General features: G+C 36.4%; 1 protein-coding gene across 11 annotated transcripts in view; it reads right to left on the bottom strand.

Annotated features, from left to right (window-relative positions):
- The window catches only part of SEMA6D (semaphorin 6D), a 610,984-nt gene that overhangs the window by 535,091 nt on the left and 53,088 nt on the right, over positions 1–22,805 (bottom strand). For all 11 annotated transcript variants that reach the window (XM_090148882.1, XM_090148899.1, XM_090148897.1 and 8 more), the window contains exon 2: positions 8,847–9,030. The gene's annotated coding sequence lies outside the window, so the exon portion shown is untranslated. The remainder of the gene's footprint in view (positions 1–8,846; positions 9,031–22,805) is intronic.

Raw genomic sequence — 22,805 nt, 5'->3', positions numbered from 1 at the left:
AGAATATGTCTGAACTCCATCTATATCATAACTGCTACATGCCAATTACTTTAATTAGGATGAGATCTAAGACTTGCAAAAGAAAATTCATCGAGTAATTAAGAAATACTTTTTCCTGTTCAGTGCCCTACTTTCCTCTTTTCCTTTGCTCATTTCCCTGTTTCTCCAACCAACTTCCTTTCTCCATTCAGGGACTTTCTGACTATTTAGCCATTTTGGCACCAGAATTGTTCTACTTTCACCTTAAGGCAGTCAGGCAAGCCAAAAAGCTGTTTGCATTTAATGCTTCCAAGATAAGGTGTAAAAAAAGTAAAGAAATAAAAGTGAAAGGACTTATACTGATTTAGAGCACAGCTAGGTGCAGTGTGGCACAACACTTTGTAGTGCATCCTATTACAAGTAATGGCACATTCTGCCAAGAAATGCCACTGTTCATTGCTCAGGGAGCTGGGTAATCTCACACAAATGTAACAAATGTACTCAACAATGAAGGAAAGACTGATTGGGTTGCACAGACATTTAGCAGGGCCTGTAATCAGCATAATAATACTGAATGAAACAATGAAATGAGTGCTGTCTTAACAATACCAGCAGAAGTCATACAACTGTCAAGGTTTGTTCAACATTAATTTTCATTTCAAGAGCTATCCAGAATCAATCTGCTTTAGAGTTCAGAACTAACTCACTACACCAAATGGGGGCAGCTTTTAATAAACATCACATAGTAGCCAACACTGCTTTTCCCCACGTTTGACACTTTGAACCAGAACACATCAGACTAAGTCTGGACAAATTTCCATGTAAAATTCTTTGGCTGTAACAAAATGCCTTCTGGAAGTTTCAGTGTTCTGTCAGCATTACAGAAACTCATCACACAACTGGTTCTTAAGTAGCAGGACTTCTCTTTCTTTTGAAGATTTTATGAAGTATCCACTGGTTTAATTCATCACATCTTGCTGCAGCTATAAACCCTTCATTGCTTGGCAGAAGAGAAAAGCCAAGCTAAGTGTTACACTAATCCGGAAGAGTTTTGCATAGGCTTGTCTTGTTTTAGGCCAGGTTTAAAAGTTAGGCACATCCCACTGGTCATAGAGATGCTTACATTTATGAGGGCTGCTCCAAAAGTAATGCCTCCTTATTTTATCGTAATAGCTTATCATTTCAGAGGGAGATGGTGGTGGTATGGTAGCAGATACCTGAAATGAAGATGTAGCACTAAATTCCTCCATCTGAAAAAAATCACACCCATTGACATTTGTCAATGCTTGCTGAACATTTATAGAGACCACACAGTGGATGTGAGCACACTGAGGCAGAGGGTGGGATGTTTCAGCTGTGGTGACAGCAACAGTGGGTCATCTCTGCTGGTACAAATTTTTATGAGCGGAGCATGCAAACTCTTTTCATCACTGGAGAAAATACATAGTTAATGCTGGTGACTATGTTGAAAAACAGTGTTTTGTAGCTGAGAATTTGCTCTATTAAATAGCGTTATTGTGCTTTTTGTACCTATTGTAGTTTCCATGGAAATAAGTAGGAGGCATTACTTTTGGAGCAACCCATGTAGAAACAACAAGGGTGGAAAAGACCTGTAGACTGTTACTACAAAGTAATTTAGAATCAGGCAGTAATCATCAACATACCTTAGACTTGGCAGTTAAATTATGTTGTAAAAGTGCATTCCAGGTTTAAAACCATCTTTTCCTTAAACTCATATTAAAATTAGATTATGCATCATACAGTAATGTTAGCACAATTAGAACAACGGTCAAAGTGAAATAACATTAAATGCAAAATGTCACCCACACCACAGCTATAATGAGAATTGTATTTCATTCAGTCATGAAACTTTTGTAATTTTGTTATACCATCGCATGTGAAACCAAGCTGAAATTGAGCCGTATTGAAAATTCAGTCATTAAGAGTTTGACATTCAGCTGTCTGCTGGCAACCGGAATGTCATCATTGATTTTAGAGATCACTGTGGAAACAACGTCTGGTTTTAGACTTGCACCGAATAATTTCTGAATAAACATGTATTCACTTCTGTGCTATACCTGAATACAGACTTTAGGGGAGTAAGTAGGTTCATGGAATATTACAGATCAGTGTTAACAAGGAAATAAGTTTATTCTTTAAACACAAGGTGACAGATTCTTAGCAAGGATAAATTATTTAAATACTGATTTATGCCAAATGAGAACTGGGCCCTGCCTCATTAGAGGATGATTCAGTCCTCACTTTTGTAGTATTTGGCAGTACCTCAGGGACAGATCAGATTATAGATGCTTTAAAACTGGAATGTGTCAGGGTGACCTAAATACAGTCAAAGCTAATGTAGTTACGGCATGCAAAACCCTTGGTGGGACGCTCATGAGACAGTTCCTGTAGGGCTCTTTTTGGTTTATTTAAAACTCGTTTCCAGGTGATTTCAGCTAATGTGACAGAAAATGAAATAAGGTGCCAGGATTCACATCAACTCCGTTTGGGAAGTTTACAGTCATTCCTTGGGCACGATACCTCCAATCATCTTCCCCACACAGGAAAAGCCCTGCTGCTGCAGACAAGGCCAAATGGTAAAAGCTGGTTTTATGATCCTTACAAACTTATTCTAGTGAAAATCTGACATATTGTACAAGTTGTGCAAGAGTCCAACGAGTGTGCAATTATGAACACCTTTTGCATTGATGCAATATATTTGCACTGATGTGATATGCTAGGACAGGGTTGTTTTGTTTTTGACTGACATTACCAGTCATCATTTTTTCTTCTAAATGTCTTAGAAGTTTGGCCCATCAGCAGAGCTAGATTTGGATTTACAACATAAGTAATCATGAAACATATATACAGTTCTTGAATTTCATGAACACACATGTGCTCAGACATTATCATGTGTCATGATGAATCTGATCTTTTCTGAATAAAAACAGAAACAACAAATGGAGCATACATACTTCTAATTAACTGGACACACATATATACAAGAGTGAAGGTCACACAATTAATTAGTGATGTTATTTACATTTCCATAAATACCTATGTCCAGCTACATGCTACTAACTTGATTAAATTGGATACTAACTACATAAGGATGTAATTATTGTATTTAATTGGAAATAAATCAAACATGCAAGGTTTCCTTAGTTTTTAATTTCCATAAATTTTCTTTAGTTTTAGTTATTTTCCTGACAAGCACAATTTTCTCCAGAAATATCAGTATTAATAAAAGATGCACAGTGGAACAAAAGTACTGACTTGATACTCAGTTTTGGAGTCCCACATGCCCTATCATTAGAGGCAGACTGATTGTTTTCTACATTTCAGCAAAACACACCGGACTAATTATGATTCCACCAACATTAGAGCTGAAGAACACAGATTAATGATCAGCAATTAAAACATCAACAACATCACAAACAATAATGTTTCATACTGTTAATTTCTGTTGCCTGAAGTCATGCTATTTCTCTTTGGACCAGAAATACAAAACACAATCATTACTTCCAACACGAATAAAATGCTATCATATTACACGCAGAGATTCACGTACTGTAGCTGGTTTACAGTACCTAGAAAGGAACGTGCACATATGTAATAAGATGTATCAGTGTAAGATCTGAAATCTCAAAGATAAGGTCAGTCACATTGTTCTATCTAAACATACGCAGCACAAAGTCATATTTTAAATAACCATAAGTTTGGTGTAAACAAAGAACACCAGGTGAGACTGAGTTGTTACCTTTAAAGATTTTTCTCACAGAGCAATTTTGTCAGGTTCAGCTGACAGAGTGCTACATGTTTTCTTAGAACCTATAACATCATTGTAATCCTTTCTGTCTGGTGCAGCATCCAATTTAATCAAGTCTAGCACAAAACTCATCTGATGTCATCTCTCATTTGTGCACCAGGAAATCAATGGATGTAGCTGCAAATCACTGCAGTAGGTAACTACAGCTTGACCTTGCACTTTGAGCATTTGCCTGCAGAGTTTACATAGGCCAGCGCTCTGCAGTCAGCATGACTTGTGATAGCACACCTGGCGCTGAACTTAAAACAGCCTTTTTGTAGAACACTTCCAAGGGCATCCTATTAGCTGTGGTACAACTGATTTTACGACTGTTTTGCTCTAACATTTTCCCTACTACGCTCAATATTTTTTGCAATCTTTTTCACTTACTGAAATTTAATGCTCATGGAGATGATGGTAGATGAACTCAGTAAAGTGAAAAAATAAACAAATGTATTATATCTCTGTTGAATGTCTCACCTTTCCCCGATCTTAGACAGGAAAAAGCAAGCTGTAGGACAGCTTTGTTACAAAAGAATGTTGAGCAGTGCCAGAAAAAGAAGAAATTAAAACAAACAGATGAATGGCACTAGTCATTTTCAGAATGGAAATATTCATTTGCATGCTGGACAATTCTGAAAATTTAAATGAATAATAAATCCAGCTGAGTCATCCATGAATTAAAGCCTGTTACATTTAAAGTCCTCTCCATATAATTCAATGGAGCAAAAGCAAGATACCAGTAATTTATGTATTCTTTATTAATTATTTATCAAGGAACAACCAAATGGCCTCTCACCAATGTTACAGATACTCTTGACAACTGCTGAAAAACCAGACAGATATGGAATAAAATATCCCAACAGAGCAGAGCGTATGACCTGGCACTGTCAAAACTAGGTACATACCAAAGCTGACACAGGTGCAGAACTTTGAATGGACACGTAGATAAATAATTCACTCATCAGCTCAGAGATTATCTGCTTGGTACAGCAAATAACGGATCATTAGGGATGTCACAGAAGTGGAAGGAAAGGTGCTTTATTTACCCACAAAAAAAATCTGGCTCTTTTCCAGTTTCTCTCTAATGTTCCTACTTCCTTCTCCATACATATAGAATTAAACATATTCAGGAGCCACATGAAAAAATGCATGATACTTCCACTTTAACTTCCAGCAACAGTATTTCATTATTGCAATTAAATCCATCCATTATATTTAAGAAAGAAAATGAAAGTTTGGGAAGAAGTTAGCAAAATTTATCCCTAATGCATTATTAGCTCTGGGGGCACTGTCATAGAATTCTGCAAAACCGGGAAAGATCCGGTTTCCACTATAAGTAAGGAGGTTTCCACCTGACACCAAACATGTGGCATAAGGGCAAGTATTACAAACAATAACCAGAATGTCTGTTAGCATTTTTCAGACATGAGCACTGATGGCAGAAGGCCCAGTTGCAGACAATTTCCTCTCAGATCCAACTGAGAGGTGGAATAGAGTTAGTTTCATATTCATAAGCTACTTTATGGGTCTTGTTCAGATGCTCAGACAATGGGGCTGATATGCTCAGCTGCTTTGCTTGCATATAAAAGACTCTGGATATCGGTTTTACATGCATTTCAAAAACAAAGAACTATGATTCCTAAGTGGTTTTGCAAACTGGAGGACAGATGAAGGCAGATCTATTCATGAACTCAGCTAGCATCTCAGACAACAGTTTCCATATATTTGTTGTAGAATTCTTTTATTACCTTGTTCATTAACCTTTCCTTGAGTGTTAAAGTATTCCATTACCTTTACTTGTGCAGAATGTTCATGCTGTGCTACTCCTGATCATACAAATTCACAGTATGGTTGTATCCAGTTAAGATAACCTTCAAAATGGAAAACAGAAATCATACTGCTCTGGAGCTCACTGTTGTTAGGACAGCTTCAGATCACTTTGCTGCAGCTCCAAGGGAAACTTAAAAACCTTCTGCACTTGAAAAGTCAGCCTAATATCCACCATTAGAGAAATTTTACTTCACAGTGCCAGTTCTTAACCATACATTGGTTTGCTCTGCACAAACATTTGGAGGTCTTGAACTCTATTCAGGGATCCTAGAACAGGGGTGCAGATGTTAAAATTACAGACATTAGGTAAAATCCATCCCCTAATTTATCTGGCCTCTACTGTCAGAATCAAGGTCTACCATCTGAAGACCCTGGTAAGAGATTTCAAAATCCTGCAGAAACTTGCCAGTGGAAAATTCACCAATGCCTGTTCATTGCAGCCCTACAAATATGTAACCTGCAGTGCTTTTCCTTCTGAATATTTTTTCCTCCATTAAGCAGTTTCATCTTTCATCTTGGAGGCTCAGTGAATGACTCAGTTTAGAAGCTTAGTAACAGAAAACATAACATTATAGGAAGAATCAGTTTCTGAAGCAAGATCTCAGAAGGTTTGTGTCTGAGAGGTAGAGAAGTACCACTACACTTGATATGGTGTCAATAACTCCAACGAGTGCTCTGCTCCAGAACTGGATATAACACAAACAAGCCAATGTATTGACTAGATCTTTACTTTCTCAGCCAGAATAGCATAACCTTAAAAGAGTTAGTAAAGGCCTCCCCCCCCAGGCACTCTGCCTTCACTATTTTTGTCTTTTCACAAAGCCAGACTCTCATTCAACAAGACGATGGAATGAAATCACTTCTCATTTTTCATTTTGGGTGTAAGCTTGCCATGGCAGATGTCCCCAAGGAACTTCAGAAATATAGAGAAGTTTTCTTACATGGCTTCTGGCAGCAAATAATTAGATATTTGCTCTCAGAATAATACATTGAATCTTTCAAGAAATACAAAAGCATAAAGAAAGATTTATACAGTGGTTTCACAGTCAGCAGAACAAACACACCTCATCAAAATGTGACCTATTCAAATGGCAAGTAATGTAGCGAAGAAAGATCATCTCTTAGCTGAGTACATGTTAAGTTCAGCAAAACTGTCAAAGCTGTTTAAGGCAAACAGCCCATTACAGGCCAAGAGCATTGTAAACCATTAGCACTGCCAGAGTAACGTGAAATAATTTCTCCAGGACTCAGAAACTGACATACTGTCATTTGACTTTTCATCAGAAATCTGCAGATAGATCATCTGTGCAGAGAACACGCTTAGCAGTAGAAAGTTCACTCCCTCCTCAGAGAAGCTAGCATATAAAGTAGGTGAAGGGCAAGCTTGACAAAAAATACAGCATTGAAACCTCTTAAGAACCTACAGCTGTGTACTACTCCATACAAAATTCTACTCTGAACAGAACTTAAAAAAAATAACAACCATAAGACTGGCAGAATCAGGATGCTGATTTCTCTGTCAAGAGTAGATACACGTTACAGCACTGACACTCAGCAACAGAACTCACAATCCCCAGAGAAAGTGTAAGATTAAGTGATTAAGCTCTGACTATGTACCTTAACAATGCAAATGATCAACATCTCTCCTATTACACAAGAATGGACACAAAGCACTTTGGGAAATGCCAGTATGCACCTTAAGGTAAATCTGCTTGATGAGTATCCCATGTCTATACTCCCAAGGGATCTAAATCAGTACAAATGCTGCAGTTGCACAGGAGAGCATGCAGAGAAGATATATTCTGCATTGTTATCTCACTTTTAATTACAACAGATAAGCATGAGGCCAAAAAGATTTTCAAAACAAATGACTGTTACGAAGCAAACACAAAAACCTGAAGTTCTTCAAGAACTAGATCATCCACTGTACCTATCAGAACAGACTCTTTTGTACTCTTCCTACGTGTAAGTTTAATGCTGGCAGAGTGATACCTTTAGAATAATCACTGATTGACTCCAGCATAGGGAAAGTGTTTCTTCATGGCAAATGCAAATAGACTATAAAAAACAAATAGGTATCTCACAGGAAACAATAGAACATGAACACCTTGTGGAAAAAAAAATATTCCCTTAGACCTTCAAACGACACTTTTAATGTAAAATGGACTGCAAGAAATCAAATAATCTGTCACTTTCTACTCTCAGCGACTTTATCAGCAATTTATTATCACATCTCATTGAGCTCTCACTGGTTTGATATAGCAACAACTCTGAAGAAAAACAAAGAACAAAGACTGGGTTCAGAGTACTCAAGAGACTGAAAACTTATGTTCTGTGCCACTGGACTTTTAAAATAGATGCTTTAAAGAGCAAAGACCTTGAAGTTGTTTCACATCATTGGGTACAAGATTATAGTCTGCCGTTCTTCAAACTGAAAAGCACAGATCTGTACTGTTAAGCACATGTAACAGCACAAGAAAAATAGCAAAGTTTTTGTGCAACTTTTATTAATAATTTACCTGCTCCTCCATTTGCCAATCAAAATAAATAAACAAAAGCCGTAATTGTCCTCAGCTACAGAAAGCAGATTTATGGCTTTAGCTGAATACTCCCTTTTCTCCCTTGCCAAATTGGTTAAAAGTTGAACAAAATACATATATTTGTGACTTTATTGAAAAAAGCACCTGTCAGCACAAAAATTAAAAAGACTGAAATTTCAAAAGAATGCTGATATCTAACTAGAATCCTTTGTTTTTAAACTTCTTGCTTGCTTCAAACATAACAGCTCATATTTATACTTGTTTATGGAAGTGACCTGAGTTGATTTACAGTCCAATGCCCCCAAAAGTTCATTTTATTTTACTGCAAAATCAATTAAAACAAAAAACAAAGTTATGGCTACTTCCTGTTTTAGGTTAACTCAGACATGTTTTTCACACCTGGTTTTCAAGGTTGCCAAACAACAAAGCATTCCATAACTCACGCAGTTCAATTCCTTGGCAATGTTTTTATTTAAATTCCATATGCCAAAGGTTTCTGCATCAAGGTACAATTCCATTAAGCCTTACTTTGAATTTATCAAGAGATCCTCTGGCTGCATTTTACACAGATTAAGCCTGCTTTGGCATTCAGATTCAATATTTATAAAAATGACTTCATTTAAAATTACAGTCTTCAAAGATTTTTCTGCCCAAAGGAGCTTCTTGAACTTTCAGGCTGTACTTACTTGTTTGTATTTATGTGAGTCTTGAGTAATGCCAACTTTTCTACCTATGGCCGTAATGTTTATGTTCTCCAATTCCTCTTCCCCCCATCTTGGAATTTTATTCAGTTGAATTCTGCCTCTAGAGGGCACTCTTTCATCCATTTTCTGATAACTCATTCTGCCGGGATTTTGCTGAGAGCAAACACTGCAAAACAAACAAACAAAAAAAAAAGTGAAATTTTTAATTTGCTGTGGATACATTTACTTCTTTCTTGCACTTGCTTTATGAATAGTCATTTAATTGAGTTTCATCAGCAGAAAAGAATACAAAGTAAATTTTTAAAATCCTTCTTTCAAGCACCCCACCAGAAACTAGACAGGTTAGATATCAGTTTATTAGTTAAAACTGAATAAAGAAGATACATTCTCATTATTCAGGGCATCAAAAATAAATACATCCAGAACAAATAGCCCTTTGCTCTATAACTTCTAATAGAAGCAAGGAAGAAACTCTTCATTCTCATCTTTTTTTTCTTTTTTTTTCCCCCTAATTGCTTGATGGTATTATATTTTGAAGATAGAGAACAGACACATGCACACTTCAGATGCACAGTGACACACTGGAACAGGTTGCCCAAGGAGGCTGTGGATGCCCCAACCCTGGAGGCATTCAAGGCCAGGCTGGATGTGGCTCTGGGCAGCCTGGTCTGGTGGTTGGTGACTCTGCACATGCAGGGGGTTGGAACTAGATGGTCCTTTTCAGCCCAGGCCATTCTATGATTCTGTGATTCGTTGTGGAAGAAGCTAAGTTTTTTCTGTCATTTCACTGTAACTGTGCCTGATTTTACCTCGTAAAAGGATAACCCTGCTTTTCCCTAAGTGAAAAAAATGCAAACTAACTTTTATTTTCTGCTGGGTTCACCAGAATATGGGTGCTGCCCATCTAACAAAACACATGAAACTATCTCAGCGAACTGCCTCTATGTTCGTACACTACGATAAAAGCGAGGCCTTCCTGAACCACACAAAACTGCAACCCAGACTTACATGGCAATATGCACACTTCTCTTATAAACATCTAATCTCAGAATAGCAGCATGGAACTGCCCCTGCCCAACTCAAACTACAGAAAATTCTCTTAAATAATAAAAAAACAAATCTGACTAAGGGAAAGTTTTATGTTGGCTTTAGAAGATATTTCACTAATAAAAAAGTGCAAACAAATAAATGTTATCTTATGGCTAAAGAATCACCAAAGGCCACAGATAAAAAAATAGATAGTCCTAGTTCATTCAAATAATTTCAAACAAATGATGAAGAAAAAAGAATGGATGATCATACAGTGTTTTGTGAGTAATCAATTTCTTTCTAGACAAATCCATTCAGTACCTTTGATACAGCAAATGTTAAAATATTTTTATTACAAATAACTGCAAATATATTCTGTTCTCTCTCACGAGATTTATTCATATATCTATCCCAGACAAGTGTTATATCTACAAAAAAAAAAAAACAAAACAACAGTCATTAAGGACTGCAGTGAGTGACAGACTTCACTGAATCAAGCAATAGTTTTCTAAGACATCCAGAACTTGTCAATACAGAGATTTGCTATTGAAGTTCAAATATTTGAAAGAAGAAAAATGCAGCATTTTTGCTGTTGCAGCCTGCATGGGTGAATTCTCCTAAATGACAAACATTAAATTACGAAACAGTCGACACAAATGTGCTCCTTGTTCTCTGTTAACATCTTTCCAAAATCCAAAATTCTTCTTCCACATGTCGAAAAGATCACAGAAAGTTTTTAGCCACTTACAAAATCAGTCTGTTGTGTTGGAAAATAATATAACAGACAACGCTTCTTTTTAATTCTTTACTTCCCACTTAAAACACAGTTAAGGGCACACTAAGATAATAGGAAAATCCAGTATGTATACAGGACAAAACATATCTCCTTTCTGGGAATTTCAATCACAACGTAACAACTATTAAATCTGAAAAATTACATTTTACTGATATCTGGACAGTGACAAAACCATTTCTATGAGCTTAGAATGACTTGCATATTTTTACCGAAAACAAAGGAGAGGAAAGAAAGAAACACAAGTTATGTGAACTATTTTTTTCCCCAGAGATGTGCTTGGGTGTGCAGATATAAAGAACAAAAACAGCACAGTGGTAGATTAAGTATTTAATGACTTATATTAATCATACATGCGATCTAAGATGGAAATTAAGTTGTAAAAACTATTTATTTATTGCTATAAGAATACTAAACTATTACAGGATCCACATTCCCTCCCACATTCCCTCAGCCTCTTGCCAGATAATAGATTGTCAAAATGGTCAAACAGTCACTTTCAATAAACTTTATTATCCATGTTAAGGTCATTTCTGCAGAGTGAAAGTCAGCCTACAGAATGCCTAAGCTAAATACCAGTACCAGATACAAAGGAGTGCAAGGCACAGTACTGCATTCACAAAGGCCAGGCATCTAGGAGTGAACTCAATATTAGTTCCTTGTTTCTGAGAAGTCACAATAGGTGACACACAATAGGTGTGTTCTATTTGCTTATCAGATCTCCAGAACTGCTCTAAAAAAAAAAAAAAAACCAAAAAAATTCCACCCATGTATTTAGTAGATAAAACCTGTAAAACCTGCATTAGAAATATTACTAACGCCATTTTAGAAAAGCTATCTTGCTGAACAAGAAACTGGCAATTATGAATCCAGGTGCTATAAAAATCCTAAAATTCAAATAAAAGGATGCCTCCAGTATAAGCGTTTGCACATCTGGAAAAGTTGAAGTTGCACTGTTTTGAAAACTGGAGTAATTTTAATACTAAGTTTAGCAATCTAAGAATTGTGTTGAGTTCCTCCCATACCATGTACAATTATTCCTCAAAAGGTCCCTCATAACTAAGTTTTCTCTCTTGGATTCCAAATGGATCAGTGACAGGAATGTAATAATTCAATCTGCAACAGACTGATTATTATTTACATCACCTAAGATGATCTTTGTTCAATCCACTTCAAATGCAAATAAATCAAAATAATCATCTTACTTGTAAAATTTATTGACAATATACATGAACTTATATTTGGAATTTTAGTTCATTTTCTGAAGAATAATATGAAGCCTCAACAAGAACACAAGTTACACACAGTGGAGTAACGTAGCTATGAACAGACTTCACTGCAAATGCCAAGTGTTCTCACATCTCTGCTTGCCAACTGAATGATAACATTAAGACAGACAAAAAGAACGGCAAACTTTAAGAAAAATCTATTGAAAGTACAAAAGTTAATAAATATACACCCAGAAAGAACTTTCATTCATAGAATATTATTCAGTTACGTCTGAAGCAGTGCCTCAACTGAAAATCCTATTTTCAGTAACATACACCAGTGAAAAAACTCTGCCTATCTGTGCTGTATGTTTGTCTTGGCCTGAATCATCCACTCCTGAGAAAAAGGCTAGTAGAAAGAGCACTATTTTATAACAATAAAAGATTCTGAAGACTTCCTTTATGAAATTCTATGCATTAGAGTGAGGTTTTGCAGGTTGGCAGAGAACTTGAGTCTTTTGCACTCTCACTGAAAAGCCACATATTGTCCAACTCACATGCTTTGTGGCTTGCACAAAGCCAGAACTACTGGGACTTCAGCTGCTGTGCTGCCCATTCTCTCTGTCAGTACTGAATATGCTCCAGAGGCCTAAGAAGGCCTAATTGCATTCTTTGCAATTGCAGCTCAGATCTAAATCGATGGCTAGGAACCTGAACAACTCCAGAAGACTTTTCTGCTTTTTCAGCATTCTCCTTGCTAAGTCCAAGTCTATGAAACCCAATGGAAATTATCTAAATCACCAAAAGGCAAAATACAGTATCAAGATGGTTTTGCTACTCCTGCAATGCAATACCATTCTGTAATGCTTAAGCTTCTACAGTAAGGAAGCTTTTTCTTCCTTTCTCTTATTTCCTATTGCATTTATTACTTATTTATTTTCTTTCCTCTGAGGCAAGTTTTCCAAAACTTCTCCATCACTTTCCCTTTTGAGATTTTCCAAACCTTTGTCTAACATGGTTGCGCTAAGTCCCAGTAAATTCTAGGCTATGGTGACTAATACTTGGTTATGAATTGTTTAGTTTTTCCATGTCTAGATAAATAAAATAGTTCAGGGAATAAATAAAATAGTTCAGGGAATAATTTTATTAGAGCATTCTATCACAGTGTGATGCCCAGAGAAACTGTCACTCAGTTGGTCTTCCACTATCCTTTTTTCTCTTGTCACCCTGTGTTAAAGTTCTTGCAATCTTGCAATGACGTTAACCTCAAAGTGCCATCTGGAGCTTATAAGCAAAGAGCAGTTGTAGCCACATGTAATACAGCTGAACTTGTCATTTTAAATGAGACATAACTGCTCAGTCAAAGTACATGCATTTTCTTCTGTGTTCTGTGTATTTAACATAAGAAATGAAGGAAAGCAAATGCTTGTGCAATTACACAACTTTCCACTGTCTACTATCTGCCAAAAGCTGTTTGTATCACTAGTCAAGAGAAGATTAAGCCAAATATTATTCTTACATCTGCTGGAGATCTTTTCAGAACTAAAGTATTGACATGTAAGAGACAGAAAAGGTAGCCAGTGGTTCAGTAGACCATACAAATGGTTTAGAGGATAACAACTTAATCACACCTGTAAAGAGGAGAGCTGGAAAAAGGAACAGCTGGTTCACGAAAGGTTTTGAGTTTGTTCCATGTGCAGCAGTAGAAGACAACATTTAAAGAAACCAATTACATTTTGAATTGTAAGAAAAATAAGGGACAATTTCTAATCCTAGATAGATGACAATCTGATAATACCATCAGGGGTTTTCAACAGTAAAAGTGTGTGCTACTGAAAGGACTGCTCCACAGTAATAAACCCAAAGCAATCATCTAAGCTGTTCATGTTGAGCACTTTTCCTGAGCTCTCAATAAGAAACTTCTCTATTCCAGGACGCTTTATGTAAGTTTGTGTTTTTGTCTTTCAAAGTTAACCAAAGAGAGAGACAAGTCTATTTTAGTTCCCATTTACAGATTTGTGCTGCCTGATCCTCCTCCCTCTGCTGCAGGAAAAAAAAAAAAAAAAAACTGTTTTGGAATTTTACATCCCACTGATAATTACAGACAGTGAAGAAGCTTCTGTTTTGTGGTCTCTAGATCTCACTTCTCACAACTTTAGCATCCCTTCAAATCTAGTATCCACACTCCATCACCCAGAACACCCTTGGTTCATCTCCCCGCTGAACGACCTAATTTCCAAAAGTTCCTGAAATGTGATTCTCCCCAACATAAGTTTAATTAATAGATAACAAAGGCTAAACCCAAACAATATTTTGTAAAAAGGAAAAATACACCAACAATCCTAGCATTTGCATTTTTTCCTTACCGTTAGAGGAATACCTGAGTATTTTCTGAAGTTTTTAACTTTTTCTGACACAACAAGATTACTAAAGAAAATAAAAATGTTTAAAAAGTTGAGTATTCAAATGAAAAAAAAAAAAAATTAGCCTTTCATCTGACTTCTTGACTTTTTTTGAGTGTGCATGAAGGCAACATAGCTCACACAAGGCACTGCCAGGAACAGGAACGCTTTTTTTTTATTTTATTTTTTTTACAGTTCAGTAGCCATTGTGCACTAATTTTGCCTAACCCAAATCCTATGTCTGCCTCACTTTAGGAGAAAAAAATGCAACTGCTTCCACAGATTCATTCTGAAGAAAGCAGCTCTTTTTAAACAGTACAGCATTTCCATCCAATGTTTACAATTACTTAATCATCATGGCTGATATGGGTATAACAGTATGTAATAAAGTAACTACATTTTTAATTGTTCTTGTTTCAATAGATTAGTTAGAACTGAAGCAATTCCCAGATCAATGGTATCTTATCCACTTAATCAACTGTCACCAACTTCAGCATGTAATATCAAAGGACACTAATAAAAAAAATGGACATTAAAAGTAATGAGGAATGCAGCACCTAGCCTGATAAATGTATAAATCCCTTGAAATTTTGTTCAAGGTCAAACCAAAGCTCCAGTACAGAATTAGCCACAGAACTCTCACCTCCTAATTCCCAGCCCTGATAATCACAACACAAGCATCCCCTTCAAAATCTAAAAGTGTCTCAAGTGCCAAATGTTCACAAGTGAATCAATGGGAATTCCTTGGGATTATAAGAATAAAGGATTTTGATGAGAAAATGTTCTTTGAACCATTAAAAAAAAGCTTTAATATTTTCCTTCCACCTATTTCTTCTGGCTAGCATCAGAGTAGCTCTAACAGCTGCATTTCAATTTACAGATTTCAATATTGCCTTTGATAGGTGTTATGCTTTGTATTTGACTGGCTTATTTCAGTGCTTTATCCTCCTAAAATTCACTACTCAGCTGGATCTATTTTTCACTGTCAACGGCCTGAACAACATGATCACTTAATGTGAAAGGAGCTATGATGCAGTATGAGAGAATGACATGTCACGATGTCAAATTCTGCAAGATTGTTCTGTATTACTTAAGTTGATGTGACTGAATCACACCCTGGAAAACTTAATTTTGTCAAAACTCAGTACTAAGTTTCGGAAGACATTCCTTAATTGAAAAGTTCATTTCTAATGAAAGTATGAGGTGGCGAAAGGCTGGACTAGCAGACTAGATCATTTGAGTCTTATTAATAACATGAGTTCATTTTAATTCAGTGAAGCACATAATTGGCATCAAGCTTTTCAAGATCAGCGCTCTCCTCTACAACTCGAATTTCTAATATTGAAAGACTTTTTTGATGTTATGGTAGATATTTTTATTATTTGCATTTTTAAATTAGGTTACTGTTAGATAGTTCTATCTAATTATAAGCTTGCTGGTTTTATTGAGCCCAATGATATCCACTGGCTAGTGACAAATCTTTATAAATCTAAACCTGAATTCTCTGTAATTACTCTGCAGTCACCTAGTACTACGGTACAGAGATGAATGGGATCCCCTGAGATTACTCCACCTTGAACAACCAGAAGGGGGCACTGGGGTCAATTACTGTTTCAGTTGGCCCCACAGCTGTTGCATGTAAATTAGTTTACTAGGAGCTCTGAAAGTACTTTAATAACATTTATTTCAATGCCTTTATCTCTGCAGTTCCAGCTATTCCTTATTTAGGACAATGAAATTCAGAAGTAAAATGGGCTGAACTCATTGGAAATAGTCCCAGTCATTTAGAACAGCAATCACTACTCTGCAAGTTAAGAACTTTATAATGCATGCCATACACCACTTTCATCCCTTTTGCTGGGACACTTGTCTCCAGAAGGATATGTTTGAAAAATAAGCAAACAAAAAAATACTGCAATATTCATCACTCAGGCATAAGTTCCATTCTATTGATATAAGTTTTTAATCAATATGGTTCTGAGTACTTTTATGTTCTTTATACTATCTATGCCATGATTGTCCGAATAATTAGAGATTTTTTCCAAACCCATAGACTGATTTTTGTTCAGTTTTTCAAAAGAATCTGTGATATTCAAAAGCATAAATCTTATTTCATGAGTCAGTTGGAACTGACAGACTTTACCTCCAGATAATTGACAATTAATATTCTTTAGTTAACTGATTACCAATTAAATTCCTGTTATTTTACTTAAGTTGTTTGTTTTAGGTTTTTTTTGTTTTTTTGTTTTTTTTTAATATGAGTTGAGAACCTGCAGGTCTATTTTTTTATTTTAAAGGAAATAAGGCTCACTACGGAGCTGAAGATAGAAACAATCTCAAACCACCAGTAGGTATGCTAAAGTTACTATCATGCATCTCTTCACACAGGTTTACAGCCCTCATTACCTGAATCTTCTACTTTAAACAGAAGTAATGTATTGGAACAGTCTAACTATGAACGCTCTAAGGTCTTTATAGGAGATTTTTGGAGTCATAAATGAGAATTAGCTACTCATCTAGCAATGGAAAACAGACTGGAATTTTCAAAAAGCCTCAACTTGTTAAGCTTGAGCAATATGAGAAGATTTTTCTCACATTATTAGGTTGAAAAAGTTGATGAAGGTGGCAAGACGAGACAAACACGGTATGGTTGATGCAAGTAGTAGCTTCTGCTTTCAACGGTGCCAAAACTGAACAGCAATCCTCACACCTCTATAGCATTATCTTGGTCCCTAGTTTAACCTGAGCCTCAAGCATAGCAACACAACATGAACTTGCAAGTCCACAATTCTCCATTCTGGAACATCCCATCACAAGAGCAGAAACTTAGATACCTTCCCATGCTGATTCTGTAAAGTCTAATCTGAGAAACTATCACACAGAAGACCTGACAGATCTTTCTTGAGATGAGAATTCAGACTGATTTAAATCCCATATATCATTATACATTTTATTTACACTCAATTATAAATAATTAAAAAATACAGGATATCTTAGATTCAGTGGATGCCCTTCAAGAGCCTAAAAAGTGAACATAGGAGGAGGTAGCAAAGAGACAATATCTTAGCACAAATCTCCTGGGTAATATTTTAGCCAGTATCTGAGGTCCTTGAATTTTGAAGTCGTAACCAATCACATTGCTTTAACTTTAGCATGCTCACTTATCCCTTCAAGGAATTGCATGAGAAATTGAATGCAAAATTTAAACCCCGTATCATTTACGGCATTTAGAGAATGGAGACACATTTCTTGTACCTGCACAGAAAGATCCACTCTGTGGAAACAGTACTGCTCTGTTTCCTGAAATTCTTTCAAACATACAATTTTAAAAGAGCTGATGCAGTATTTTCTTTCTAATGAATTAAAAAGTAACATTAAATCTTTTCTACTGCGTTGTTTTCTTTATCTGCTCTGCCAGCAGTTACCATCATACCACAAGCTGCCTTACTACTAAATATGCCTGCAAAACAGAGCCCCGGGGGATTAAACAAGAAGAGTTCCTCAAATGTTTTGACCTGTATAGAACCAGCTTTACTTTCTTGTACAAGAATCTCAGCTCCACTAAGACTTGAGTCCTGTACAATCACCACTTCTTTTTAACAGTCTCTAAAACAGCTTTCCTTCAATCTTTCATTTCAAAACCTTCCAGAATCTCAGCAGACCCCATGGCAGCTGTTAAACACAAAGTACAATTTATGAAGTAATGTCAGCTGTGGGCCAGCTCCAGCAGCATGCAATGCAAATGGATCGATTCTGGCTTCCCACCAGCTCTTAAGCAGCAATGTGAAAAATGTTGTCATCAGCATCCCAAGCAGAAAAGTACGTCTATAGCTAAGGGGCTAGTCAGTCTTCACAGGATGAGCTGCTCTGGAGAGTAAACCAGGAACTGTACAAGAAATATATATATATAAGCAATAATTTGGAATTTCTTTCATCTGTCCACACACAACAAGGATAGCAACACACATACTCAAATCACTGCAGTGCACAAAAATTAATTCAAGACATCACTGCCAATCCATAGAGAAAAGCGACCATTGAAGCAAGTTGTCAAAGACAACGCAAAGGTCACAGATTAACATGCTTAAAGACCACTCTAAATAAATCACCTTTATTATGTATTTCCTTTATAAAAAGGAATTATACTATCTCAAATAAGACAGAACAATCAAAATTGAGAAATTCATTGCCAGCTGGAAACAAAGATAATGATCACTTAAAAGAGGAAGGCTTTAGGAGGCATGATAAGGAAATTTGTTCTTATTTTAGCTGCTACATAAGGATAAGGTTATACCTTCTTGGGTGATCTGATCTATTCACCATTACTGGACCTGTTAATATTTCTCTCACATTTATGTCAATTTAAATACTGAAATCTATAATCAAGATTGTATTTCAATACTAAACAAGCAATTAGCAGCCAGACACTGACATTAAGATGACATTTCATAAGGATTTTAAGATCCTCTGGATCCAAAGTTCAGCCTGTATATCCATTAACTTTGCACATTATTTTTTTTAAGTAGTGCATTCTTTTCCAGCTAATTTGGTGATTAAATAATACATTTTGGAAGGACTAAACATATCATTTTCAGAGGACCGTCCCCATCTCATGACAGGGCACAGAAACTCTGCATCTCAAATTTACAATACTTTTGTTACTGAGAGATCTAAATTCAGCAGTTTTGTTCCTGTAAAGAAAGCAGCAGCCCCAGATTTAAGAATGATCTCCTCCAGCTGTCTGATTTTCATACTCAGTTATCTAGCTTACAAGTTAGCTCTAGAGACTCTACAGGTGGAAGTCCCGCTTGTAGGCCAGTTGCTCTCAGAAGGAATTCCTCATTCACTCCTGATACAACTTTGATGTAGTAGGATATTTAGAGCTGACAAATTCAGATATAATACGCGTTACCTCTTACAAACATTCAGGTTTTTTTTTTTATGTCTGTGTACATCAAAGAGGCTTAAAACATAGTCTGCCCTCAGAAGTGACACTCACTCGTTAATCTTGTGCCCTGTCAGCTCTCCACCAGAGAATACAAAGCTTTCTAGGCTATTCTAGACCTGCATCTTTGCTCCAGTTTTTGTGCCTCAGTCACATCTGAAACATGTATCGGTATTACACTGAAGCTCAGCAGCTCCTAGACTGCTTGCCAGCAGTGTTCAGTTTAACCAAAGTCCTTACAAAAGTGCACGCTTCTCAAATAATCCTTCGCTAACAAAACCAGATTAGGCACCAGATAAGTATACACTCATACCAGGAAAATCACTGTATGGATGGTTGCAAGTTGCAATTATTCCTCCTCCATGATAATTCAAATAGCAAAATAAAATATCAAAATATTTTTTTCTAAGAACAAGTCCATACATCTAGGTTCTCTGCATGGACACACTACCATCTTCCTCAAGAATGCAAGGGGATAACGAAGCTCTGTCAACAGGACAGATTAGATCAATACTTTGCTAACAGAATAAGACATTTTCTACATACAGAAGCATTATTCTAGCATAGTAGTTGTACAAAAGACAGCCAGAAATGTGCCAAGGCTATTACTTCTAGACATTTTATCTGCACTATTAAATTGCATGTTTGTCTTAGAATGTTAAAGTAAATAAATAGAAATAATAATAAAACATTTTCATATGAGAACTTTATAGTTCATAATAGCAAAGTCCCCAGTTTCATGTTATGCAATTGCAGACGTTTCGGTGGTCAGATAGCATTAATCTTTCAGGTAGTCACATGATGAAACAAACATCTTAATGTGATTACAGTATCATATAATTAAGAATTAATTCAAGCAAAGATCCATCACATCTTTACAAGTGTCTTCTTCCTTTTCCCACGTGGCCAAATGCTGCTCAGTAAACAGACGGGACAACCACATTCTGCAGTAGCCAAAACCTGGAAGTCATGCAAGGACAGAAAAATGAGAGTGATATCTCACAGCAGTTGACAGCCTTTAGATCACTACCATTTTCCCACAGGTCCTGGCTCCAATATTTCTGCCATGGCACTGAGCTGTTTGATGAAGATATTACCATTTACATTTTCAACATTGTACGGGATTTAGCCACAGGAGTTCTGCAGCTAAATCCTGTTCCTGCAATGCCTGGAAGATTTAAATGGAAATGATTAATTATTAACTTTTAGCACTGTCTTCTGCAAAAAGACTTTAGAGGGCAGGTGACAGTCCTTCAGGCAATTACCCCTTAACACAAGTCCCTCAGTGCTTTATAATAAAAGGTTCACTGCAATGATTCTTCACAGGTGTAAGTTTTTGGATTCTTTCTTTTCTTCTTCTTATTGGAACATCCTTTGTCTAACTTTTATCATATTTTTTTCTCCTTTTGCATAGAAGTGATTATAATCTCCACCAAATCTTTAGTACTGATCATAATTAACAGTAATAGCCCCAACTACAGTAAAGATGGCACTGGCACTGGGAAAAAAAAAAAACAGTAAAATCAGATACTTTTGTTCAGTTTTTTTCATTGTTGTTTGGTGGATTGGATGCTGAGAAATTATATTTTTAGAGTTTGTAGAAACTAAGTCATTCCTGGTGAACTAATAACTTATTTTTCTTTGCTATCGCTCTCCCCCACAAAATACGTCAAAATTAGTTCCAGATTCTATGCAAGACTCTCCCTCTACCTATAGCTACTAGTTGGACTAAGAAATTTAAGTAAGGCAGTGAGACTTGAGTAAGCCAACATTTATCCTTCGCATACACTGACACAGCTTCTTACAGGGCATTCCAAAACCCTGGTAACACACTTAAAGAATCAGCTACAAAATCTGCTCACGTGGCCAGATAAATGTGCTTCAAAATACATGAAACAATACAGAAGCATGCTGTAAATTATGTTTTTAAATATAAATATCAAAGTTTGTGAAATAAAATAAATAGAGTGATCTCTGCAGAAGAGCTCTGAGGCCTACTTCACATAATTGTTACAAAAAAGATGGTCTTACTACCAAAAAAAAAGACTAATGTTTATGCTCACCACTAAGAGCTCAGTAACAGTAGTCCATGAGGCAGGTCATCCAGCCTCCAACTGACAGGAGAAACCTGGAATACAGAATGTGGAAACTGGCTCCATGAGCTGGGTGAAAGCCTAGATAACATTGAGCTTCTCACTTTTTTTGTTCTTGGCCATACTTTAGAATATTTCTGAACAGCAGAAACGGATGAAAGTGGAGGGAACCCCACTTAACACAATGACTTTTTGCAAAGGTGCAAGAGGAATATTATCTGCATGTACAGCCTGGGTTAAAAGCAAAAGAAACTTAGGCTAGAAAGGAAATGGATAAGAAATGGATAATTTAGCTCAGGAAGCCAAACAGACAAAACAGTCAACTCAGAAATGAAGGGCATTTCTGCTCAGCTACACCCATGTGCTGCAATCCTGTTTTTGCAGGAGACCAGAACACTGTAAAAGATTCCCTTCAGCCTCATCTCTAGCTGACACTGATCATCCAGGCCATGGAGCTCCGTGACCCTTCAGGCTTGACTAAGCAATTCCATCATGAGACAGTTAGCTGGAGGCATAATGGTCTGCGTGTTCACAAATTCTGTGACCTCTTTTAACACCACTCCAGCTTCCTATAAATTGCAACTTTTTCTATATAATGTGCTTAAGGGTTAAAAGTTGACAAAACTTCCAATGTGAGAGATAACATGGGCAGGCATACTAACTGACTGTGTAGCTGTAAGAATGGGAAGCTGGCACTATGACTAATTCAGCCTCTTGCTGAGGAAAAAAATAAAAACAGAGTAACGTTTATCTACATGCACAATATTATTGCTTGATTCAGACTTTAAATTCAGAAATGAGTGACTATTTCAGCATCCTAAAAGAAAGTGTTACCTGGACACTTCCATTTGGGGATTCAGAGCCTAGAATTATTCCTTCAGATAAGTCATACATAAAATACCCAAGAAGTGCTGGCAAGTGACAGTCTCATTTATGCTGTTGTAGGGTGTTACATAGAGAAACCATCTTTACGATATGCTGCACGCAGAGAAATTCAAATACAGTAGTAGTCTTCTAGAACAACAGTGCAGCTAGAGCTCATGGAGAAACACACAAACTGAAAGCAGCAATGTGATATAAAACAATTTTTTTTTAATTGCTTTGATTTAAAAAGAAACAAAAAACCAACAAGCCTCAGATAAAAAGGAGAACAGTAGCTTTTAATTTCCACAATAGTTCTTTACTTTTCTGCTCCAAGCTGCCACAATAGCAATATCAGAATGAATCTAGCAGTTATATCAGATAGATCAGGGAAGTGCACATAATAGAAAATTAAAAAAAATTGAAGGCTGTTTTAAGGCTTATTTGCTTACCAGCTCACTCAGTCTTGCATAGTACAGGACCATGAAAGCAAAATACCATTATGAAGATGACTTGTATACTGGCGTGTAAACTGAACGTATATTTCACTAGGGATTGTTAAAATAATAATAATTATAGTATGTCAACACAGATTATAAATCCAAGAATT

The sequence above is a fragment of the Phasianus colchicus genome, chromosome 12, assembly GCF_987193195.1.
Source record: "Phasianus colchicus chromosome 12, bPhaCol1.hap1.1, whole genome shotgun sequence".
NCBI classification, from domain to species: domain Eukaryota; kingdom Metazoa; phylum Chordata; class Aves; order Galliformes; family Phasianidae; genus Phasianus; species Phasianus colchicus.
The sequence above is the reverse complement of the archived record's forward strand: the minus strand, read 5'-3'. Positions and strand labels throughout refer to the sequence as shown.